Source organism: Onychomys torridus, chromosome 8 (assembly GCF_903995425.1).
Source record: "Onychomys torridus chromosome 8, mOncTor1.1, whole genome shotgun sequence".
Classification (NCBI taxonomy): Eukaryota; Metazoa; Chordata; class Mammalia; order Rodentia; family Cricetidae; genus Onychomys; species Onychomys torridus.
The window spans coordinates 100,531,493-100,558,453 of NC_050450.1; the positions used below are offsets into that span (position 1 = coordinate 100,531,493).

Consider the following 26,961-nt stretch of genomic DNA (forward strand, 5'->3'; position numbering starts at 1 on the left):
GGTTTTCCTGGTGTGATGTTACTTGAACGTCAGGACATGAGGGCCATGTCTGTGGAACTCAATGGGAAAAAATGAGGGGGTGGAGGTAGGTGCGTGCAGATCATACAGAGTGCCCCAGATTCTGTCTGAAAGGCCCTGGAGGTACCCGGTAAGTCATAACCATAGAACAGGGCTACCTTGTCTTTCTCATTGCTGTGACAGAAGGGCTGACAGAAGCCACTTAAGGGAGGCAGGGTTGATTCTGGGCTCAGGGTTCAGAGGACATCAGTCCATAATAGAGGAAATCACGGGCTGGTGGCTGAAAAGTGGCTCTATCCATGGCAGTGAGCCTGCACAGTGGCGTGCTTCATCCGAGCACATCCAAAAACAGAAACGTGGACCAGAAAAAAGGCTGGACTATAACCCTCCAAGACCCACCTCAGTGCCCTGAATCTATCAGCCAGGCCCCATGTCCCAAAACTTCCACAGCCTCCTGAAATACAAACAGCTGAGGTCCAGGGGCTCAAAACATGAGCCTGTGCAGGATGTTTCCTATTCATGTTTTTGGCATCTAAAGGCCCATTGCATGGTTTCTATGGTTTCTTGTAGCCCCTTTCCCTCAGATCTCAAGCCCATTTGTCTTCCTTCTGTCCCCAGCAACAGTGACACAATTGGATTCCTACCTTCCCACAAATAATGCATTTCTTGTAATGCCCATGACTGCATCCTCCATGTCCAGTGGATGCTGGTTTGGGGGCTCTTCATCTGTGACTAAATTGCTAGTGCCCAGGCATTCAAATCCTCACATTCAATACCACATGCAGAAAAGACTCACTCACCTACTTCCTACATCATGCTCCTTCTCTGTCCACCCACAGGTCCAAAGGACGTCATGATGGCTTCATTAGCCAAGTATGTTCCAGAAACATTCACCCCTGTGCTCTTGTGTCTCAAACATGAGCCAGGTCAGATGACTCCATGTCATTCCCATCTGATAAAATGTTTGCTGGCCTGGGAGGCAGAAACCCAAAACTCTGGCAGGACCCTGGCAGGCCTTCCCTTCTAGTTCCTTACACCTTGCTACACTGGGTAGAGATGGGTACTGGGGCTCATGACCCAGTACAGGAACTAAAGGCCTTTTGTAGTGATGCATTCTCTGAGGATTCCCAGCACCAACAGAGGGAGGAAGGAATGAGTGGACAGAGAAGATGGGCTATAGACTTCAGACCCTGTGAGGGTCCTTCCATGTTGCCACAGGCTTAGCTCTGGGAATGGTTCTATTCACTTTTCTTTAGAGCATACTCTGGGCCTTATTCCCTCCTCTGCGAAATGGCTTGGGCAAGATCAAATGACCTGTATGGTTTTAACCCAGTTCCCTAATTCCAATATCATGGTGGTACCTCTATAAATAAGTGTTAATATTAATATATATAATTTATTTATTTACTTGTACTTATATGTGTATCTGTGTATGTATGAACATGCATGTGTGCTCATGTATGCAGTAGTACACACATTTGGAAGACAGAGGGCAACTCACAGGAGTCCCACTTAGTGGAAGGATTGTACTCAGACCATCAGGCTTGGCAACAAGAGCTTTTCACCTTCTGTGCCAGCTCATGGCCAGTGGAGACAATAGGAAAGAACTAGAGGAGTCCCTGCAAAGCCATTTTATCTGTGTATCAGTAAGTGGGTTATTTCCCAGAACTGGCTGTTGGGCTGTCTTGGTGGAAATCCTCGATGAGGTATAGTGGCTAAAAATAATGACCTGTGAATGAATATTTACTAAGTGCCACACTGGGCTGGGTCTTGGGAGGAAGGGCAGCAGGGAGACATGGCATGCATTTGAACAGTAGGAGACAGGCAATTAATTTCAAAGCTATGATGGGGTAGATACTGATTGAAGAGTAGTGGGCACTGTGTGAAGATTAGAAGAGAAAGCACAAAAATGCACATAGGCCTGGTGTATTTCAATAGCCAGAAAAGTAAATCCAGGGCCAGACCACCCACACTCTGGAGGCCATGCTTAGAAAGTCATTTCAATTTGTAGGGTTATATGGACAGACCTCAGTGATGTGAATTGAGCCATTGAGCCCAGACAAGTCCATAGTATAGACAATGTTTATCACCATACACCACAGTCATTTATGGAGACAGTGTTTAGGGCAGTTTCCTCAACAACAGCTTCTTCATTCCTACCTGGTTAGACTGACAGTCTGCTAGGAAGGGCTCAGATCTAAGCAGATGCCCTAGTGCAAGATGGGGAGACTGGTGCACTAGAGCGGAGGATGCACTTTGTCCAACGTGTGTGTGGGAGCACTGTGCTGAAGGTACAAGGAAGCAGCAGGTGGATGTAGCTGGGAGCACCCTGGAGGCGTAGTTAAGACCCTGGTTTAGACAAAGGGACAAAAGTTACCACTGAGAAACCCAGAATGTGAGAACTAAGAGAAACCTGGGCCCTCCACTCCCAACCATCTTTTCACTCATATACATGACCTCAAACATGGGAGACTGGTGTGAAATTAGCTAGGAGGCAATTTCCTCCAATGGACCCAAGTAACTTGTTCCCCATCAAATGACTCAATATAATAGTGGCTGACTTCCTGCCTGCCCTAATTGATATCAGTAAATGAGGTAACTTTTTGGTTGAATATGAAAAAAGAGTAATGAAATCTTATTCCTGAAAGTTCAAAATTACCCTCAATATTTTAATATATTTATTCATCTATACATTAATTTACTTTTCTATTCATCACTGGTACCATTTTTGCATATGCAATTTTATGCCCAGATTTATTAGCACTACAGGTGTTTTTTTCTATATTTTAAATGTTCTTGAAGCTCATAAATGGTAATTAACTGGTAATAATAGTATTAATGGTAATTAATGACTAGTAATATTCCTACATAAGGACATAACAGAATTCTCTTTATTATTTCACTTCTTAAAAATTAGTGTGAATGAGTTAGTTTTTTGTTAATATAATGAAGTACTGGAGGTTGGGGAATTTATCAAGAAAAGAGGTTTTCTTATAGGTTCCAAGGCATGGGCTTGAGTCTTCTGAAGGTCTCCTGGCAGGTAGTGTCACAATGACAGAAGCACATGTGGGAGAGAGTCTTCAGAGAGGAAGTCAGGAACTCAGAGTGAGCCTGGGCCAGGCTGACAGACGCATGGGTCACATGTTCTCTGGAACTCCTATTCCCCATTATTGTTAGAGTCTAGAATTGGGAAGAAATAAAGGTGTGCTGAGTCCCACGGTCACGGTTCTTTTTCCTCCCCTCCACAAAAGTAGTGCCTTCAATTTTCTTTTCTCACCACCATTGCTCACTTCCCTGCTACAATGTGAGGTAAACTCCTTCCTTCTCTCCAGCAGAGTAACGTTTATCGCATAGGCCTTCTTCTGCCTGCTTCTCTCTCCTTTGGGAACCTTCTCCAACTAATGACTTCCATGTATAAGTAGAAGAAGAACTGTAGAACTGTAACTTCTCCAACTCATTACACATGGGCATACCAGTCCAAACTCAAGAGGACTCCCCCAGCCCTGGACTCTTTTACTTCCTTCTCTTTTTTGTGTGTCCGGCTGCTTGTTTGGTCTCTTTGCTCTCTATACTGTGGTGTGGGATTTCAGGAAAGATGCCAACTTTATTTCAAATAGTCAACCACTTATCCTAAAAATAGACTCCAGGATATGTAGGATAGCCAGTTTGTGATTAACGGTGGCACTTGAAATCAGAGGAGAGTGGGCATCTGCACTGGATGTTTCTCTGCCTATCAAGTCTTCCCCCATCCTCATGCTGTTTTGATTAACTGCTATCATCACCATCTTCTAAAATGTTCCCTGGCTACTTTGTGTCCTCTCTTTTTCCCAGTAAGGGTTAGATTTGCTTCTTAAGTTGCCCCTTTAGCTTATAGTATTAGGGTTTTACTGAAATCATTCAAATCAAACTAGAATACAGACAGGACAAGAATCCTCTTTCTAACTGATTTTCACACAGGAGAATATATGGGTGAGTCTAGTGTCATGTTTATTGCTTTTTGTTGTTGTTGTTGTTTTTTTGCGTTTTTCCCCCCTCCAGGGGAGAGGGAACTATTAGTGTGTGCCATGATGGTTTTCAAATCTAGGTTTTCTGTCTGAATTGAGGATTTCAAAATGTGTTAGCAACTGGTGCCACAAGGACAGATTTTTGCCGTGGTTTCCTTTTTAAGGAGTATTGTTATTAATTCTTTGAGAATTCCATACAACGTATCTTGATCCTATCCCACTCCTCCCATACCTGTCGTCTCTACCCTCCCCTCCTCACCTACCCGACTTCCAGTTTTCTGTTTTTCTTCCCTGGGGAGACCAGTTTGTGTTATGTGGAGGCTGCTCTGGCCTGTGCTCAGCCTACCAGCAGTCACATCCTTAAAGAAAACCGACTCCCGCTCCCAGCAACTAGCAAATGCCACAAGCTCCTCAGCAAGGGTAGGTGTGTGGCTGGAGCTCGTGCATGCTGTCACGGTTCCTGTGTCTTCATATGTGCAATTGCTGTGATTTTCATGTGTGGTTGTATGCCAGCATTCTTAAAAGGGATTTCTTTTCTCACACTAAGGATGTCTGCATTTCTCTTATGTCTTTATTATCTCCTCTCTAACATTTTTCTTTTGTATCTCTGTGGTGGTATTGTGTTCCCCACAATATTGTGCACCCTAATAAATTTATCTGGGGTCAGAGAACAGAACAGCCACTAGATACAGAACTAAAGATGGTGGCTAGAAAATGGGTCAGAGCAAGCAATAGCAGAAGCTGGGCGGTGGTGGTGCATGCCTTTAATCCCAGCACTTGGGAGGCAGAGCTAGCTGGATCTCTGAGTTCAAGGCCACTTTAGAAACAGCCAGGCATGGTGACACATGCCTTTAATCCCAGAAATCCAGCCTTTAATCCCAGGGAGTAACAGCAGAAAGTAGAAAGATATATAAGGCGTGAGGACCAGAAAATAGAAGCATTTGGTTGGTTCAGCATTTGACTGGTTAAGCATTTGGGTGGTTAAGCTTTTAAGCTTTGGAGCAGCATGGTTCAGCTGCGAGCCATTGGGATGAGGACACAGAAGCATGCAGTCTGAGGAAACAAGCAAGGTAAGGTAGCTGTGGCTTGATCTGCTTCTCTGATCTTCCAGCAGTCACCCCAATAACTGGCCTCAGGTTTGATTTTATTAATAAGAACTTTTAAGATCATGCAGTATCTACAGTATCTCTCTTCATTCTCTTTGTATTCTGAGAGTTTCTTTTGTTTGCTCTGTGCCACCTATACCATACCCCTGTATTGTGTGTGTGTGTGTATGTGTGTGTGTGTGTGTGTGTGTGTGTGTGTGCAATTATTTGTATGTGTGAAGGTACATGCATGTGTATGGCTATGGGTGTTTTTATGAGTGCGATCTGTGTACATACCACTAGACAACCTTGGGTGTCATTTATCAGGCACCACCAACCATTTTATTTTCCTTTCAGATTGTCTCTCACTTGACCTGGCACTCTCCAAGTAGGCCAGGCTAGCTGGCCAATAAGCCCCAAAGATCTACCTATCCCAGCTTCTCCATTTCTGAGGTTACAAGTGTACACTGTTGCAACTGAGATTTCCACATGCATTCTGGGAATCAAACTCAGATCCTCATGTTTGCAAAGCATACTGGGAATCATACTCAGGTCCTCATGTTGTAAAAGCATGACTGAGTCATTACCCCACTTCCGTCAGTTCCGCTGCCTTCAGCTGCAATTCTGTTCTCTCCCTCTCCTATTGATGCTTTCTCATAGCACATGCTGTTTCTTTGCAGGGTTCTTATTTCTCTTCAATCTCAGGACACAAGAACAACCGGTATCCTGTGAAACAGAAGAAAAGCCAAGAAGAGAGAAGAGAGTCAACAAAAAGAAAGGAGGAATGAAGGGGCTTTGTAATTTTGATTTAAATTGCACTGATTCCTCAAGGAAATCATTTTCAGACATGTACTTCTGTTTTTCAGGATACAACTACAATTTCTTCATATTAGTTCTTCCATGGATGCTCTCTCTCTCTCTCTCTTTCTGTCTCCCTCCCACCGTCCCTCCTCCTTCCCCTTCTTCGGGTTTTTAAAGGAGTTAGACCTGCAAAGCAGCATTACAAACAGCTTCTGTATTTGAGTTCTCCTTGGCTCTTCCCATTCCTCACTTACACATCTTACCTGGAGGGTAAGTTGAGAGGTAAAAAGGAAATGAAACAGATGAATGAGCACATTCCTTAATTCACTTGTCCAGAACTATGAGGGAGTAGCCTGCCAAGGCATTCACTGTGGTGGCTTTCAGGCCTAAATCTACTGTACTCTGTCATCTGTGGATAGTGACCGTTGTTAAAGGCTTTTCTTTGAGATATGAGAGATAAGCTCCATATGGCTCTGCAGCAGGAATGCACAGGAAACCTGCCAGAAGTGTGGGAAGCAAAGACACTCTGCCCTATAAATCTCATTTCCAGGCGCAAAACATGCAAGCAGCAACTCAGCCCCGTGACTCAGTGATTCCCAGCTGTGTGGGTGCTGATCATATATGCATCCCAAAGGTTAAGCATGGGCCACGGGGCATTGAGTATTGGGCTAGAGTACACAGGAGTTAGGTCAAGCCCAGAAGAACCTCTGAGAAGGGTCCTAAGACTATGTGTCTTTGAAACTTAAGAGTAGGTATGATAGTGTTCAGATGGACAGAAGGGAGTGGAATGTGCAGCTAAACAAGGCTCTTTGAAGCTCTACCTCAGCCTCAACCTTTCTTCTGGAGAGCAGTATCACAGAGGTAAGAGCCCAGTGCCTACCTCTGAGTTAGCGCCTTCTATTAGTCAGCTTCTGGGCTTCATTTCTTAATAAGGTGCAGGGAAGGAGACAAATAGCTTACCAGCTTGCTATTTGGTGAGGAGCTGAAGTGACATATGTCATGTCCAGACTAAAATTGCAAATGAGAGACTCTCCAGTACTCTCTTTTTCAACCTCACAACTAGGGAATCATGTTCTGTGGAGTATTAAAAAAAAAAATGGATACACACCTAGAATCTAGACTCAGGGAGTTTTTGGTGGGCTTTGATTTATTATGGCATGACTCCGATTATTCATTTATTTTTTTTAAGATCTCTGTGTGTGCATGTGTGTATACCAGGGGAGTACCCAGGGACTAGAAGAGAATGTTAAAACTCCTAGAGCTGGAGTTACAGTCTCCACCTGATGTACATGCTGGGAACCAAACTGGAGTCCTCTGGAAGAGAATGGAGATTTCTTAGCTGCTCGGCCATCCCTCCAGCCCCTGAGATTATTCCTGTAAATATAATCTCTTAGCCAAATGGTCAGGACAAGCTCCCTAACTCTGGGTATTCGTTTCCTCATTTGCAACACTAACCTTATAAAGGAAAATTTTAGAGGTACATTGCCTGTAAAACACTTACCAATGGGACTCCCATGTAATGTGCACCTTGTAGATCATCCCACGGGCTGATTTTCTTCTCCAGATAATATGATGCAGAGGGCAGCCGGCATGACAGATGATCTCAACTTATGTCTGAGAAGACAAGACAAGAGGAGAGAGGGTTGGAGGTGGAGGGAGAGGGGGGAGGAGAGAGAGGGAGGGGAGAGGAGGAAGAAAGAAAAGAGAAGAGGACAGGGCAAAAGAGGGGAATGAAAAGGAAGAGAGAAGAGGGAGGTGAGATAGGAGAAGAGAAGAAATGGGAGAGAAGGAAAGAGAAGAGGAAGGGAGGGGAGGAGAGAGATACTTTAGGAAATATATGTATTACATATGTATTTATAATATATATAATACATAACAATATTAATATATAAATAATATATAAATTTATTTATTTATTTATTTACAGGGCAATTTATGGGTCTCAACTCAAAATAGCCAACATTTTACTTGCCCATGTCTTGGATTCCAATGCGTTCTAGGCGCCATGAATGCTCACTCCGTAAACTGGTAGCTTTTATTTTCAGATAAACACCTGAGGAGAGCATGGCCCCAATCCTCAGAACAGCTTTTTCCACCTGACACCTTCTCCCTCTGTGGCAGGTCTGGTGATGGCAGCTATGCATTGGGAAAGTAAGGGTCATGTCTAGAAGCTCTCCCTTTGTTTCTCACAGCAGGGAGGGAAGCAGACTTAGGGTGTGGTATCCCCCAAGGGCCTCTCTACACACACATTCTCTTTGGGGTGTTTCAGCATTCCAGAGGTGTGGTTAGGTAAGTATCGCTCCACCCATGTGGTGATTGCTGGCCAAGCCTCATCGGGCCTACACTCTCATCAAGAACATTAAGAGAAGTGTACAGTAGGAGGGCTCCTAGGAACAGATTTAGTGATGACCCCTGCCCTCTCAAGATAAATCTGCCTTTAATCAAACCACATTTCTTTTAGTAACTCCTCTGAAAGCTTCAAGCATTCCCTTGGCCCAGGTAAGTTTCTTGAGTAGGCCTAACACCTCTATAGAGAGCTGCAAAATAGCTCTGCACAGTGGCTATAGGGAGTCCTTGTGCCAGGCTAATGGGTGCCTCCTAACATTACAACAGGACAGCCAGTTTCCTGAAGGCACTACTCAGGTGGTCTCAGGATAGCCACATAATGGAGGCATCCATGTCTCTGGAGAGGCATAGTAAAACTCAACCCAAGCCTCTCTTCCTGGAGATAAAAATCACAAGCAAGACTAGCTTATCCCAAATGCCAATCTAGTACTCCCCAGAAAAAACACCAGAAACTCAATATACAGCTGTGTTGAGTTATCAACACCTTCTCCTGAACCAATATCCAAGCAGCATTAAGGATTAAAGAAGACAGTCTACTCAGGGATCTGAGAGTAAAGCCAGAGAGCTAGATGATAGACAGATAATTGGATAATTGATATATAGTACATAGATGGATGGTAGACAGACAGACAGACAGATCAAGTAAAGCTGTGCTGACAGATAGTTCAAAGTGACAGAGTAGAAAGCAATGTAGAAAAGCAAAGTAGAAAGATGGACCCATAGTAGCTGCTTACAACCTTACTTCAAAGGGAGCAACATCGTTTGGAATTTTCCACACAAAAGGTACAAGTGATAATTACCTGCCATCCTGATTCTGTAAACACTGATATTGGATGTCAGTGTGAAGGCTTGTCATCTCTACTACCCTCCATCCTACTTGAACTTTTATCAGCCTATGTTCAGACACTCCCATCTCCAGAAGAGCATTTAGAGAAGACAGTGACTCAGGCAGTCTGAATCAAGTTAGCAAAACTCATCAGACAAGACCATGAAACTTCCAGGTATGACCTTTCAACTCCATCTGAAGCCCAGTTTCAGGGAGACATTAGACTGAGGGACCTGAGAAGTAAAAGAAGAAGTCAACTCATTGGCTACCTATGTACTGTTGCTGTTCATTTCCTCTCTTGGAGTTGCTTGTCTTCCTTCAGTGAAAGAAGGTGGATGAGTGCTACATCCATTCTGAGACATCTACAGAAGCAGAGTTACACTTGATTTCTATTTCAGTTCCTATGTTCAATCAGCCCCACAAGAAAGTCTAAACACATCATGAAGAAGAGACAGAATGGCATGAATAGTATGTGCTGTGGTCTCTCCTCATAATCCTTAATTTTTGTCTCATCTATGGTGCCTTCAAGAAGCTATACTAGGACTGGGAAGATGATGCTGTCAGCAATGTGCTTTCCATGGAAGCATGAGGACGTGAATTCAATCACACAATACACATAGAAAAGTGGGGGCGCACTAGCACATGCTTAGAATCCCAGCACTAGGGAAGGAGGACAGAAGACCCTGATACTAACTGGCCAGGTCTATAGCTGAACTGGTAAGTTACAGGCCCAGTGAGGAACTCTAACTCAAAAATCCAAGAAAAGCAGTGTCCTGAAGCATGACCCATGAAGATGACTTCTAATTCTATAAATACATGCATGCACACCCGTGCCACAAAGCTACATGTACATTTATGTGTTCACGTACAAAGCTAAACTCAATACAATAGTAATAGATGGTCTATAATGTACTTTCCAATTAGAAAGTCTGATGATCCTAGATTTGAAGACATTCAGATGGTCTGAATATTGTCCACCAACTTGCAATTATCCATGTAGCATTCCACATTGAACCTCAGAGAATATGCCTCACAGATGGTAAGAATCCTGAATCAGTATTGTTTATTTACAGTTAATGCCTAACATGGATTCCTATAATTCACCAAACTCACTTAAAAATAGCCAACCTCAGTTGATGGAAATTGACACTCTCAAAGGATGGCTCTATCATCTGGTCCAACAACGGGTTGAATGCTATTCCTTCCTAGAAACTTTTTTAATTCAGTTTTATAGCCCAGGCCCCTGCTGTGTAATTCACAGATAAGGCATTTTTATGCAGACAACTATTAACTGCATTGAACTCTACCAGATATGATGTTACTTATCCAAGAAATAATATCCGAGGAATACTTATGCACAGGGAAAAGAGTCTGTCTCACTGAGATTATTTGTTTCTCATTAAAATCCCATCAAACCAGACAAAACCCCAACAAGGAGAGGTGAACGTATGGGCATGAAGTCCCACCCTTAGCTGAAGAGCTATTGGCAATTGATAGCTTCTGAGACAGGGAGAGCCAGTCTTCTTGGCGGGTGTGGCCCTTCGTAATCCTACCGTGCTCCAGCGGATGGCCATGAGTCCAAGAACACATGGGTAACACAAATTGCACTTAACAGGTTTAAAAGAATTGAGGCCACAATGGCAGATGGGTAGGGAAGTGGGGAGTACATCTGAAAGGATTCGGGAGGGGGTTGATATGATCAAAATACATCCATGAAATTTTCAAAGAATTAATTTTTAAAATCTTACATTAAAGTAACATATGTCAAGAACTTTTCACATTTAAAAATGTTCAGATATTCTTGGATATACTCCCAACAACACTTCATTATGTCACCTGTTTCTATCTGTCTTATATTCCCCCAAAGTAAAGCAAGCCAAAGGCTAGCTTCCTCACTCATGGAACACTCTATATCCTTATATGTGCAGGGAGATGTCTATTAAAGTCTCCCTTGCTACCACCACCACCAATTATCAAGGGATGATAAATCATCTATTTCCACATTTAGACTAAGATTGACAACTGCTGAGAGTATCTGCCAAAGGGTGTGCCATAGCCAAAGGCAGAGAGAGTCCCTGCAGGAATCCTGTTCCCAGACATGGGGACTTGAAATGCCACTGGAATTTGCCTAAATGCCAGAGTCAACAAAGGTCTCAGTGGGAAGCTCAGGACTTCCCTCAGACTGGCCAACCCACCAAGTCTAAGAAGCACTTCCTAGAGAAAGATGCAGGGCATGTCAATCAAGGCACAGTAAGGTGTTCTGCCTACTACCAGACTCTGCCACCTCCAAAGGTAATACACTTACATGGCTTCTCTCGTCTTTTCTTTTGAAGACAGGGAAAATCTATCCATCTCATCCACAGCAGACTTGGAAGCATTGCTGTTATCATCTGCCTTCCTTGATAGAGAATATTGCTGGCATGTTGTCTTACTCACTTTCTACTTGATCGTCAATGTTTAGGGAAGTGCATGAAATCCAAAATGTCACCACTAACAACAACTTGTAGGCAAGTTTTAATACAGAAAAAAAAAAAAAATGCCTCAATTTGTTATGTTATGTGGTTTGAATAGATGAGACAAATGTTCTTTAGTTGGAATGAGTTGCAGAGGACTGATGGAGAAACACTTTTCTGTATCTTTCTAAGTGAGTAGAGCTACAATGTGGCTATGCTATTTAGCTCAGAGGAAACTTCTACTGCCTCTGTAGAAAGACATGAGGATAGAGCTGAACAGAGCCACTAATTTTTTAGTAATCTGCAACTGTTTTTATAATATCAAAATCTAAATCCCACAACTGGGGAAATTTTTGTGATATGTACATGTGCATATACACAGGGAAGGATGATGAAATCAGGATACAAAAGGTCAGTAATACTAGAAAAAGAAGGACATAAACAATGAATGAGTGAGGGTTAGGTATAGTGGTGCATGCCTTTCATACCAGCACTTGGAAGGCAGGGGCAAGTAGATACCTATGAACTCCAGGCCAGCCTTAGCTACATAGTGAGAGCCTGTCTCAAAATATAATGAAGAAATTTGTTGTTGAACTTTTGCATTGGGACCTTTGGCTCCCCAATGGTGGCCACGGAGCCTTATTATTAGTTATGAAAACTCAGCTGATAATTAGACTTGTTTCTAACTAACTCTTATAACTTAAACTAATCCATATCTTTTAATCTATGTTATTTTACGTGGCTCTATTTCCTTTACTCTGTACTGCCCATGCTGTTTCCTCCATATCTCCTGACATCTCCCTTCTTCTTCCCAGTGTCCTCTGTGCTGGGAAATCCTGCCTAGCTATGGGACATTCAGCTATTTATTAAACCAATCAGAGTGACATATCTTCACAGTGTCCAAAAAGATTACCTCACAACAGAAGAAAGAAAAAGAGAAGAGAGAGAGAATGCTGGAAAAATGGCTAGTGATTAAAAGAGTTTGCTGCTCTTACAGAGGATCAGAGTTCAACTCCCAGCGCCCTTTATCAAGAGAGTCACAATTGCCTGTAACTCCAGGTCCAAGGAATCTAACACCTTCTTCTGCATTCTGTGGTTACTCAAACACATGAGCACATAGACACACACAGGCATTGGCACATGAACATAAGTAAAAACAAAGCAAGCATTTATGTAAGTTAATGCTTGGATAGTTAATCAACTTGGATAGTCTTAAGACACAGGAGACACTTGTAATTAAACTTTAAACTCTCTGTAATTGTAATAAAAATAAAGGAAAATTCTCTGCTGAAGCCAATACCTAGTGGGAGACTCAGAGCTAGCTAGCACATATAAACCAGCTTTGTTCTCACCCATAAGATGCTTCATTTGACAAGAAAAGAAAAGAGGGGGAAATTGATTATTTTAGTGAAATAATGCAGAAAAATGAAATTTACAATATGTGAAGTGTTCACCTTCTACCTGTGGTTATCACCAACAGCCTGGTGAGTCTGAAATATGTTAGTATTTTCTATTTTAAATTTTAATATTTCTATCAAATATGTTCCAAGAGTCTATTTAAAACCCTGTTCTCTGGTATTTGTGTTTCACCAAACTCAGTGCCCATGCCCTGTGCCTTCTAAAAGCGTAGAGCAAGCCAGGCTTGCGAGGGAAGCTGGCTGTGTGTACTGTTACCAGGGATGCTATACCATCTAGTATTATTGCCTGTAGCCCTGAGACAAACCTGTCTTCACAATGTACATGGGAGACAGCTAATTTGAGACTCTCTGCTTCTACATACTTACACTAGGAAAATGCTTCCACACCCTCAAATTATCAACTGTCAACTGGATCCCATTGGATGGTAACTTCCAAAACTACTTTTTTTTTTCCAGTCCTTGTACCCTGTAGAATTATGATGACCATCTGGCAAACATCTCCACTCAGGTGCCTGAAACCCTCTCAAACTCAATTATCTCTAAAGCCATAATGAGGGCTGTGCTCATTGTGGATAGGGGAAATGGAGCCTGTGACATACAGTAAGGAATAGTCTGCAATTCTGATTACTTCCAAACACTTATGCCATCCTACTTTTTAAACTTTTCTTTAAAAAAACTTTTACAGATTTTATTTTAATCATATTATTTCCCCTCTCCTAACTCTCTCTACACCCTACAAAATCTACCTTATTTCCTCCTACCCTGGCATACTCATTAGTCCCAGTCATGAGATTAGTTTAATAATCTTTTGTGTAAGATTTTTATTTTTATTTAGTCTGTGTGCATGTCTATGTCTGTATGTCTGTGTGTCTCTCTGTCTCTATCTCTCTGTGTGTCTCTGTCCCTGCTCTGTCTCTGCCTCTCTATTTCTGCCTCTCTGTCTGTCTCTGCCTCTCTGTCTGTCTCCACCTCTCTGTCTGTGTGTGTGTGTGTGTGTGTGTGTGTGTGTGTGTGTGTGTGTGTATGTGTGTGTGTGCAGGTGCCCAGGGAGGCCAGAAGAATGTGTTGGATCCCCTGGAGCTAGAGGTACAAACAGTTGTGAACTACCATGTGAGTGATAGGACTGAACACTAGTCCTTTACAAGAGCATTAAGTGCTTTTGACCACTGAGCAATCTCTCCAGGCCTTATTTTAACAATCTTAGTTCATTCTGATCACACAGTCTTTGTTTTTGCTGTTGAGTCCTTCTAGATGCTTCTGTAATCTTTGCACATAAAAGTTCTGTTAACCTTGCATGTCTTAGCTCATATGTAAGAGCCTCCAAGTTTCTCCTAGACTAAAGAATTCCTTTGTCTCACTTTGATTTTCAGTTACTTATTATCTATATTTAAAATTATTATTACTTAAAAAGGGTTATATTACCCCTGTGAGAGCATCAACTTTACCTGTGACAATATTTGGCATACAATAGGCATCCACTAAACACTTATTAAATAAATGAATAAGGAATAAATCTGCCCATCACCATTTTCCATAGAACTGTTCTTAGCATATTTTATATTCCTCCAAAAATGTCACTGCTCAAGTCCACCCCACATACCTCGTTCCAACTTAAACCTATCATTGATTTAGCCATAAACATTATCTTCCAAAATATTTCTGAATTCTAACTGTTCTTGGCTCAGATTCCTTGCTCTAGTGGAAGGATCTCTCTTTGTTACACCACCCTCCTCCTCCTGTTGATTTTAAATTCCACCCCTGCCCATTAAGCCTTTCTAGTTGGCCACTTAGATCTTGGCAAAGCCTAAGTGTGATCATCTCACAGTCCTCTACAACACTTCAGTAGCTTCTCCTGGTCTAAGGATCTCAAGAAAATTCTCTACTGTGTCCTGTGAAGTCTTTCCTAAGTCAGCTCCAACCTGCGAATCCCTCTTCTTCTCCTGCCTCCTCTTGCCTATTAACCCCAAGCACATAGCACAGGAGCTACTACTGCCTGGCTGGCTCTGAACAGGTGATTTTTCTTTCTTCCTAAAGTATCCTTCACACATGCATGACCTGCTAAGTGACAAATTACTACCTACTAGCTGGTTAAAGCTGAGCTCAAGGCCTTGCTAACTTCTCCAGATAAACATAAATATGCCTTATCCAATCTCCCAAGTGCCTATTTAAAAAAATGGAGATATCCAATATTAATAATGACAATACAGTTGGAAGCTGTAGAGAAACAAATTTCAATAATACCTCAAATGAATAAATGGGAAGAAATGATCAAACTCAGGGCTAAAATCAATGTAATAGAACAAAAAAATTACAAATATTCAATGAAATGAACAGTTGGTTCTTTGAGAAAATCAACATAGTTGACAATCCTTTAGCCAAATATCCAAAAGACAGAGAGAAAATCTAAATTATTAAAATTAGAGATGAAAAAGAAGACATCGCAACAGACACTGGGGGAATTCAGAGAATCATAAAGACATGCTTTAAAAATCATAAAGACAAATTTAAAAAATACAGCCCACCAAATTGGAAAACCTAACAGAAATGATGAATTTATTGTTATATGCAACCTACTGAAGTTAAATCAAAACCAAATAAGCAATTCAAACAGACCTATAACCCCTAGTGAAATAGAAGCAGAAGCAATAATTAAAATCTCCCACCCTATCCCCCAAATCCCATGGCCAAGTGGATTTAGCACAGAATTCCAATGCTTCTCAAATTATTTAACAAAATAAAAACTGAAGGAATATTTACAAATTCTTTTCACAAAACCTCTATTACTCTGATACCAAAATCACACAAAAGCAACAAAAAAAGAAAAGGGAAATTATAGACCACTATCCCTTATGAACATATATGTAAATTTTCTCAATAAAATATTTGCTAACTGAATTCTCAAACAGATCAAGGAGGTTATCTACCATTATCAAGTTGTTTTTAACCCAGAATTGCATGGTGCTTCAACATATAAAATAAGTAAACATAATCCACCATGTAAACAGACTAAAGGACAAAAACCACATGATCATCTCATTAGATGCAGAAAAAGCCTTTGACAAAATCCAACACCCTTCCATGCTAATAGTCCTGGAGAAACTATGAATACAAGACACATATCTCAACATAATAAAGGCAATTTACAGCAAGCCAACAGCCAACATTAGAAACTCTGGGCATTTCCCCTAAAGTCAGGACTAAGACAAGGATGTCCGCTTTCACAATACTTATTAAAAATAGTACTCGGTCTTAGTTAGAGCAATAACACAACTGAAGGAGATCAAATAAAAAATGAATAAGTTAAAATAGTTTTACTTGTAGATGATAAGGTGTCATACATTTAAAGAAAAAAAAAAAAAAAACTAAACATTCAACTAGGAAACTCCTACATCTGGTAAACACTTTCAGCAAAGTAGCATAACACCTAATTAACACACAAAAATCAGTACCTTTCCTATATACAAATGACAAGTGTAGCAATAAAGAAATAAAACAAATAGTACCATTTACAACAGTCTCTAAAACATATCTTGGGATAACTCTAACGGGACAAGTGAAAGACCTGTATGATAATAAAACATTTGAAATAGTTGTCTTAATTAGGTTTCTATTGCTGCTATGAAATACCATGGCCAAAAAGCAAGTTGAGGAGGAAAGAGTTTTTTTGGCTTACACTTCCACAGTGTAGTCCATCATTGAAGGAAGACAGGACACAAATTCAAACATGTCATGAACCTGGAGGCCTGACCTTATGCACAGACCATGGAGGGTGCTGCTTATGGTTGGATCATCCTGGCTTACTCAGTCTGTTTTCTTACACAACCTAGGACCATCAGCACAGAGATAGCACCACCCACAATGGACTGGGTCCTTCCCATCGCTCACAAATTAAGGAAATGGCCTGCAGCTGGATCTTACGGAACCATATTCCCAATGGAGTCCCTCCTTTCAGATGACTCAAGTTTGTGTCAAGTTGACAGAAAACTAGGCAGAATAATTGACTCTTTATCAATTTGACAGACAAATATATCAGTTAAGCCATAGCCTTTACTTGCTTGTTAATTCCCAAGATCACACATTAACATCAACATCACAATATAAAACATTTCACAGACTTGAAAAGTCCCACATTCTTCACAAATTCAAACACTTTAAAATTCAGTATCTTTACAAATCCAAAGACGCATTTAAAACCAAAAATCTCTTTTCAAATTCACTCTCAATTGTGAGTTCCAGTAAAATAAGAAATAAGTGAAATACTTCAAGAGGAAAGAGCAAGGGCACTCTCACAATCTGAACAAAGCAAAACCAAACTCCAAAAAGTGTAAAAAATTCAATGTCCAGTTATCTGGAATTCACTCACAACATCCTGGGCTCCTCCAAGGGGCTTGGGTCACTTCTCCAGCTCTGCCCTCTGCAGCTCACACAGCTTGTCTTCAAGGCTCCATCCAGCTGGCTCCAGTCCACTGCTACTGCTGTTCTTGTTGGTCATCCCATGGTAGTGGCATCTCCAAAACTGCTGGGGTCCCTTGCAGCAATTACTCTGCTATTTCAACAAAAGCCTCCCTAGTCTTTCTTCAGGGACTCGAGCCCTGCTACCCAGTGCCAAGCCCCAGCTGCTCTCCATAGCCTCTTCATGCCTTCAAAACCAGTACCGAGTAGGTGAGTTTTACTTTACCAAGTTCAGCTGCCAGCAGAAGGTACAGCCTTGACCACCTCTGGATCACAGCTTCTGGGTGCTTACTCTCAGGAGACACTTCCCAGAAGATTTAAACTCAGTGATGCTGGCCTCTTAATCACAGCTGATTCCTCAGCCCCAGCTGACCAGACACCACAGATTCTTCACACAAAAGGCTTGGTTGAGTCTTTGCTTCCCTCTGAAACTTCACAAGCCAAGCCTCCATCTTCTGCACTGCTCTCAACATTCTTATCTCCCAAGGTCCTAAAGAACAGCTCACTGATCTCTCAGCACTCAATGGATTTTGTAGCCCAAAGTTCCAAAGGCCTTCCACAGACCTCCCCAAATTAACATGGTCAGTTCCAACACAGTAGTACCCCACGATCCTGGTATTAAGTTGTCTTTGGGTTAGTATGGCTGCTATGAAACACCATGACCAAAAATACAAGTTGGGGAAGAAAGAATTTACTTGGCTTACACTTCCACAATGTAGGTCCTCATTAAAGGAAGCCAAGACAGGGACTCAAATATGGCAGGAACCTGGAGGCAGGAGCTGATGCAGAGGCCATGGAGGAGTGCTGCTTACTGGCTTGCTTGTCATGGCTTCCTTGGCCTACTTTCTTAGAGAACGCAGGACCACCAGCCCAGGGATGGCACCACCCACAATGGGCTGGGGAAACACCCTACAGCTGGATCTTATGAAGGTATTTCCTCAAGTGAGGTTCCCTCCTTCCAAGTAACTCTAGCTGGTATCAAGCTGACAAAAAATAGCCAGAAACACGCTGAAGATACAAAAAGATGGAAAGATTTCCTATGCTCCTGGATCAGTAAGAGTAATATTGTGAAAATGGCCCATCAACCAAAAGGAAGCTACATATTTAATATAATCCCCATCAAAATTGCAATACAAATCTTCACAGAAATTAAAAAAAAAACTTTATATGGAAACACAGAGAGAGAGAATACCTATAACAATCCTGAATAATTAAAAAAAAAAAAACTGCTGGAGGTATTACCATCTCAGATTTCAAGTTTTAGTAAAGTTTTACAAAGCTATAGTAATAAAAGTAGTATGACATTGACATAAAAACAGACACACTGATCAGTGGAACACAGTTGAAGACCTGAACATAATCCCACATACCCATGGACCCCTGATTCTTGCCAAAGAAGCACAAATTACATGCTAGAGAAAAAAATAAATCTTCCACAGGCTAGTCAAACTGGATGACTGCATTTGGATTAATATCTATCACCCTGCACAAGACTCAACTCTAATTGGATGAGGCCTCAACATTAGACCAGATACACTGAATCTGATACAAGACAAAATAAAGAACAGTCTTGAACTCACTGGCACAGAAAGGGGCTTTCTGAATAGGATACACAAAACACAGGTTTTAAGACCAACAGTTAATAAATGGAATCTCATGTTAATAAAATATTCTGTAGAGTAAAGGATACCATCATTCAAGCAAAGTGGCAGCCTACAGAATAGAAAAAAATCTTTACCAATTATATATATGACAGTGTAAAGAACTTAAAAAACTGAACAAGGAAACAAAAAGCCCAATTAAAAAACCCAATTTAAAGATTCAAACTTCTCATCTTATGCCAGTCATAATGATCACATTTAATATGAAAAAAATGACAACATATGCTGGCATGGATGCAGGGCAAGGGGAAATACCTATCCATTGCTGGAGAGCACAAATTGCCACAGCCTTTATGAATATCAGTGTGGAGGTTCCTCAGAAAGCTGAATTGGTATAATGCAAGATCTAGATATACCACTCTTATACATGTGCCCAAAGGACTCTGCATTTTTACTACAGAGACACTTGCTCATCCAAGTTCATTGCTGCTCTATTCATAATAGCTGGAAATTGAAAACAACCTAAGTGTTCTTCCACCAATAAATATATAGTGAAAATGTGGTACATTTACACAACGGAATAGTAGGCAGATGTTCAGAAAAGTGTTAGTAAAAGTGATACAAAATGTGGGATTGGAAGAGAGGGCTCAGTGGTTAGAGCACTGGCTGCTCGTCCAGAGGACCCAGGTTAAATTCCCAGCATCCACATGGCAGCTCACAACTGTCTGTAATTCCAGTTCCAGGCAACCTGACACCCATGGCAAAACACAAATGCACATTTTAAAAAATTACAAAATTGGCAGATAAATGGATGGAGCTAAAAACAATAATCCTGAATGAGGTAACTCAGACCCAAAGGGACAAATGTGCCTTGCTTTCCTTACATGTAGATGTTAGTTTTTAAGCTTTAGATATATGTGTTTCAGTTAGAATAACTACAGAGGTTGGGTAGTTAGTAAGGGACTGGTGGGCAGGAGGGATCTTCTGAGGAAGGAGAAATCCAATGCAGTGTTATGAAGAAATAAAGGGGAACTAGAATTTTGGGGGATTAAATGGAGAGGGTGTGGGAATGCCTCAAGTGAAGGAGGGAAAATGAGCAGGGACAGATAACACTAGTGGCTTCTTGAAAAGCCATATGAAAACTCACTATTATAGAAGCTTTCTTTTCTTTCTTTCTTTCCTTTTTTTTTTTTTTTTTTAAGCTGAGGATCAAACCCAGGGCCTCGTGCTTGCTAGGCAAGTGTTCTACTACTGAACTAAATCCTCAACCCATTATAGAAGCTTTCTAAAGTGAATGTATACGTAAAAGGAATTTCAACTCCATTAAATGTAGTTATCATATAATAGGGGAGAGAATGACCCAACTAGACATCTTATGCCACCAAGTAAAATGTCCCCAGTGCCAGGAATGCTATAACTCTTGTGGAGCTGTTGGTCAAAGGGGTCTCAAACAGCTCCCCAAACATCACAGACTATTGCCAAGGTTTTTGATTATCCTCTGAAACCTGATTATAAGGCTCTATTGATGAAGACACTACTTAATTATATTATCAAACAAAGAAAAGGTGAGCTGGTACCCAGACAGATGTTTCACTGCTACTAACTAGCATTCATGGTGCTAGATAGCACTCTGCATGCTGCCCAAGGACATTATCAATATCACTCAGCTACAAACATGAATGCTAGTCAGTAGCAGTGAAACATCAGCCTGCAACTAATACTTCCTGAGAAAGGGGAAAAAAAATTCTCTAATGAAGTATCACTGAGAATATCAACCACAGTCCAGGGAACAATGCGCCATGCCCAGAAGCAGTTGGCCAACACAAAAAGGACTCCATGTTTTTTGTGTACTTTTTGTTTTGATATTTTTTGTCCTTTAGGCTTTGGAGGTACTTATTTGTTTTTATTTTTGTTCTTTTGGTTTTTTGATTTTTTGTGTGTGTTTTTGTTTTTGTTTTTTGTGGTTTTTGTTTGTTTGTTTGTTTGTTTTAGAGAGAGAAATATGAAGTTGAGCAGACAGGGAGGTGGGGATAATATGGGAAGAGTTGAGGGATGAGAAAGAATATGATTAAAATATATTGTATGAAAAAATTCTAAATAAATATAGAACAGATAGTATGTTGTGGTGAGGTTTAATCAATTATAATCCTCTGGAATTTCTTGTGGGCATATTGACTTCTGACTAGGAGGCATCATTCAAATGTTGAAGAGATGATAATTCTCATAGGAGCAGAACCAATGCAGAATGTGGTCAAAGGAGGCACACCCACACTCTGCAGACCATGAGCCTCCAGTTTAACCACTTAAGGAATGAGTTGACTGTGTTCAGCCTCCCTAGACTACATAGACACTTACTATTTTTTTTAAGCACAGTGAGGAGACATTTACTTTGAGCCCTGTTCCCTAGAATTCATTATTATCTTCTGTAAAGGATGATAAATCTGGACAGAACATATAAGGGGCTTGTTTGTGGGCATTATTAGCAGTGCTAGTTTGAGGATTTATCTTTTAAACCAGATTTATTTTTACCTTTAACATATGTGTCTCTGTTGGGGTATGTGCACATGAGTACAGTTGTCTACACAGACCAGAGAAGGCATTGGATCTCCTGGAGCTGGAGTTACAGGTAGTTGTGAGTCACCCAATATGGGTAGTGGAAACAAAACTCCAGTCCTAGACAAGAGTAGTATGCATTCTTAATTGCTGAGCTATCTCTCTAGCCCATCAAATGTTGCAGTTAAAGGAGATGCACAAAGTAAGCTCTGTATTCCCTGGGAAATTCTCCTGGGTCACTTCCCAAAATGGCATGCCACAGAAAAGAACTCAAAGTGTGTGCTGGTCCTTCTCAATGCAGGAAACAAAGATCAAAGCTTAGGGACACTGTCCTGGTTTACTTTCTATTGTTACAAAAAAAACTTCTGACCAAAGGCAACCTGTGGAGGGAAAGGTTTATTTGGCTCACAGTTCCATGTCATAGTCCATCACTGAGAGAAGTCAGGCAAGAGACTCAAGAAGAAACTGGTGGGGGGAACTAAAAATGAAACAGTAGAAGAATGCTGCTTACTGGCCTGCTTCCCACCGCTTTTACATACGCAGGACCAGCTGCCCAGTGGTGCCACAGTGGGCTGGGCCCTCCCATACCAACCATTAATAAAGGAAATGCCCCAAAAGAATTGTCCACAAGCTAATCTGATGGAGGCCATTGCTCACTTGAAGTTCCCTCTTCCCAGGTGTTTCTAGCTCATGTCAAATTGACAAACAATAACCTTCACAAGAACAAACGCAAATGGAGATTTCATGGCAGCACGTGGAAAAAGGATAGAAGCCATGAGTTAGGCAAATGAGGAGAGCGCTAAGAAATGAGTATGTTGGGGCTTGCTCTAAGACAGCAACCAAGGACTGGGTGTAAATATACTGATCATACTCCCTAAGACATTGTGCAGGAAAGAAAACCATTAAGTCAAAGAATAGAATGGAAACTTAAGGATGCACAAGACTGGGAGACATTGGGTCTCTGTCTCATCTAGAAGAGAAAGATACTGTTAACATCCTAAGCCTGCAAGTGAATACCAAAGAAGCCACTACTTAGGAATATGATGCAGTGCCTAGGATCAGCCTACTTTGGCCCATTTCCTGATCATCTGATTTTATAAATTATATGTACTTGGAGTTTTCCTGCCTGGCCCACAGTCAGGACAAATCTCTCTCACCCACCAGGCCCATAGACGCTCAGAGCCAACCAAGTAAACACACAGAAACTTACATTGTTTACAAACTGTATGGCTATGGCAGGCTTCTTATTATCTAGTTCTTCTATCTTAAATTAACCCATTTCTGTTAGTCTATACTTTGCCACATGGCTTGTGGCTTACTGGTGTCTTTACATGTTTCTTGTCATGGCGGTGGCTGGCAGCGTCTCTCTCCCAGCATTCCACTTCCCACAATTCTCCTCCTCCTTGTCCCACCTACCCTATCCTTCCTGCCTGGCTACTGGCCAATCAGCACTTTATTTATTTTAGCCAATCAGAGCAACGCATTTGACATACAGAACATCCCACAACAATTATATTTTGCTGGTGCACAAGCATGCCTATTTGCTTACAGATTTCTATTATCATGTTACAATGAAAGAACTGAATAGTTCAACAGAGAAAAATACATCTAGAGGCCTAAAGTATTTACAGCTGTGCTCTTGAAGAACAGTTGGGAAAACTGTGACCTAAAGTAAACATTATTCCAGAGCATCACAACTGAACCTAAGACAAAAGTTCAATGGTCTCAAGGAGAACCAGTGACATGCTCTGTCTCCCAGGATAGAGCATCCCTTAAGGAAAGACAGTCAACTCTGGACACCTTACCATTCATCATGCTATAAACCAGGTAATCAGAAAACAATCAACATGTACAAGGCATGATGGCACATGCTTATAATCCTAACACCCAGGAGGGTGAAGCAGGAGGATCACAGTTTATGGCCAGCCTAGGCTACATAGAAGCCTCTGCCTTAGATAAGCAAAAAAATTAAGAATTCACAGAAGGAAAATATGACCCATCATCACTCACAGGAGGAAACAGACGCTATAAACAAGCCCAGCATCTCCCATGTGAAGGAAATTGTGGGCATCAGCTTTAAAGGAGATTTACAGTTGCTGTCTCCATTTGTCAAGACCTTGGAATAATATGGGGGGTTTAATAAACAGTTACCAGAATGTTGTCAGGCAAACAAAAGTCACAAGAAACAACTGGACTTCTAGAGTTGAAAAAAAAAAAAAAGATCTTGGAAAACTGGAGAGTTGTGATGTAATAGAAGAGAATAGGAAGTGTTAGGAAGAGAAAGAAGGAGGAGAGGAGGGAAAGAAAGAGGAGAGAGAGAGAGACTTTAAACAAAGATGAATAAGATCCAAATTGAAGAACTAAAGACACAAAAGAAGAGCTTTAAGAAAACAGGCTGGGGACTGGACAGATGGCTGAGCAGTTAGCAGCAGGCACTGCTCTTGCAGCAGAAGGCCAGGGGTCAGTACCCAGCAACCATATGCTAGCTCACAACCACCTGTAACTTGCAGGGACTCACACAGCCTCTTCTGGCCTCCACAAGCATTGCATACTTGTTCTATACTTACACACATGCAGGCGAACATGAACATATATAAAATACAAATAAATATTTTTTTTACAAAGAAAAGAAAAACAGAACCTTAATGACGTGTGGAAAAACTTCAAGGAATTCAAAATGGTATCTTGAAAGGAGAATACAGCATAGGAATTGTGAAAAATAATGAAGAAAAAATGCACAAAGGTCAGATGTGGTTGCAAATACCTGTCATCCCAGCATTTGCAAGGTGGAGCCAGGAGGATAAAAGTTCAAGGCCATCTTTGGTTACATTGCTAGTTCAAAGGCAGCCTGGCTACACAGGAATCCATCTCAAAAAAAAAAAAAGTGTTCAAGTGTTTTTCCAACTTGGTGAAAAATATCCATGTATGTGGATGTGTTGAGGAAGCCGAGCAAACTACATAACTCCAATCCATAACAAATTTTGCCATAAGCCAGATTAGTGAGGAAAATTAACAACTGACCAAGCTCCTATAATGAAATTATTTTAGATATGATCGTTGCTTGCAGGATAAACAGATAAGGGAAATAATGACCAGACAACTATCCCCATTTTAGTATTTCCAGTGTCTAAATTAAGTGCAAGCTTGGCGTGAACAGCCCTTGAGTCATCTCCAACAGTGGCAGCCAACAAATGAAAACAAAAAGACAGAAGCTACATGAAACCCCTTAATGGGATTTGCCCAGAAAACTTGGCATTTCAGAAAGCAACCCAGTCAAGGGCTTCTGCACTCCATTCCAGTAGACCAAAACCAGTATCTCTCAGACATATCACATGAACGATAACGTCTTTGCCATTCTTTAGCCTTAATTTAATTGTAAAGAAATGTGGGATCGTGTTCTGTTCCAGGCAGAGGGGAATAATCAGAGTGTTACTCCATCCAATAAAAACAATTCAACGTGAGGGTTAAAAGTCTGAATACCTCCGTTTGCTCAAGTCTTCTCTCTCCCTTTCTCTCTTGTTTAAGGATCTGGCATTAATCAAACTTTACTCCCAAAGCAGGCCAGTTTTGCTTCTCCTGTTGGAGTTAGTCTCTGGGGGCAGAAGGGATATAAAGAACACAAGATTCAGTAGCAATGATCAGATCAAATGATTCCACCATCACCTCCTGGAATACTGGCTAGGGGATCAAGTGAGTTGTGATCTAAAGAGAAAGAGAGCTGCAATCAAATGTTACAGAATTCTGAACTCACCTGTCTAGATACACAGCTCTGAGTATTTCGGGTCAGGACCCCACCGACTTTGAAGTCCACTGAATCTGGGCATCCTCCAGCAGGATGGTTCTGTACTTGATCTGGAGGAAAGCATTCCATCAGCCGCTTCCAAGGCCATCACTCTACACCAGTCTTCATTGCTCCTGAGAGCCATCCCTCTCCACCACCGCAGGCTGTCCTGTATGCATTTTATTTACCACTTCATTTCTTTACCTGTGATCCAAAAATGATAAAAAAAAAAAATAGTTTAATAAATCATGAGCTTTTCTTCTTGGGAGTAACTGATGCCCCCCCTCTACAGTGGCCTCCACATACCATGAATAGACTTAAGTAAACCTATCCCAGAAAGCTAAGGGATTCAGATCAAAATGAGCAACTGGGAACAGAGGAAGAGGGGTGCTAAGTGTTCAGGGGATTGCTTCCGATCTGGACAGTTCACCAATGCAGAAACAGCAACAATGTACCTGAAGGAGATTTGCCTCTCAGGAAGGAGGCTGGGGTGGACAGAGAACCAGGAAAGGGGCAGTCTGGGTACGAGACCCCCTGCGGTTGTTCGGGTTTGGTTGCTGAGTCTCAGGAAACCCTCAACTATTTCTGCTGGAAATTAAACCAAGATTTGAAACTAATGAGGGACTCGTGTATAGGAGAATATTGGACAGCATGTGCAGCTAATTATTTCATCCAGAGGGGCCGAGGGGACCTTGGGACATTCCCATACAGCCTGTAAACTAGGGAAATTAATTCTAAGCTTGGAGGAAAAAATTAAGATACCACCATAAAAGCACAAAGATTAAATCGTTTCTGCTCACCTTCTGAGAAGGTTACGCCAAGGTCAGGAATGTTCAGTCACAATTAATGTCAATCTGGCCCCATTGTAAATATTTGGCTGGGAACAAAAGAGTTGCTGTCACCTGGCCAATCCCAGACTCCTCAATATATTTTGTCTAGGAATTCAGCGTGCTTGGGTGCAATTTCACTTTCATGAGGACATTCTTTCCCAAGGAGAGGGAGAGAGAGGTAGCATTTGTTATCAGGAACTGTGCTATCTAGCATTCTAGTGCCAAGGTTGAGACACTTCCATAACGTACAGAGTCAACTTGCTTATAGGGAACGGTGCCAGGACAGGAGCTGTGGGGGTTGAAAGGTGAGAGATGTCAAAGATAAGGGGAATCAGAATTGCTTCGAAGGAAGGCCACGGCAGGTGTTAGCTGTAAAATAAGCCCTGTCTCTCTCACCAAAAAAAAAAAAAAAAAAAAAAAAAAAGTGTAAATCAAGTCATTATCCTGGCTGGTTGTTGTCAAATCAACCTGAACCTTACCATGATGGGTGGGAATTAAAGACAAAACCCAAACACATGAGAATTCTGGGTTCCATCTTCAGGGTGCTTTGTTGAGCTCGGGCACCTGTTAAGCCCCAGTTGCAAACACTGGTGATCAGCCAGTTTCATTAAATATCTATTTTATTTCCTTTATTAACTTTTTTAAATCTAATTTTTTTACAGGCTCAGACATGTTGACATATATTGTGAACATATTCACGCTACTCCTTTCTTCTTCCCAACGTGGCTTGCTCCTACATTCATGCCGTGTGTGTATGTGTGTGTGTGTGTGTGTGTGTGTGTGTGTGTGCACA

General features: G+C 41.4%; 1 long non-coding RNA gene across 1 annotated transcript; it reads right to left on the reverse strand.

Annotated features, from left to right (window-relative positions):
• Nucleotides 1-2,773: 2,773 nt before the first annotated feature.
• Nucleotides 2,774-25,530, reverse strand: LOC118588244. Its single transcript, XR_004945586.1, has 5 exons — nucleotides 25,309-25,530; nucleotides 25,038-25,149; nucleotides 7,410-7,522; nucleotides 5,695-5,833; nucleotides 2,774-3,198 (listed from the first exon to the last, which is right to left on the reverse strand). It is a non-coding gene; the product is annotated as an uncharacterized LOC118588244 (long non-coding RNA).
• Nucleotides 25,531-26,961: the final 1,431 nt, after the last annotated feature.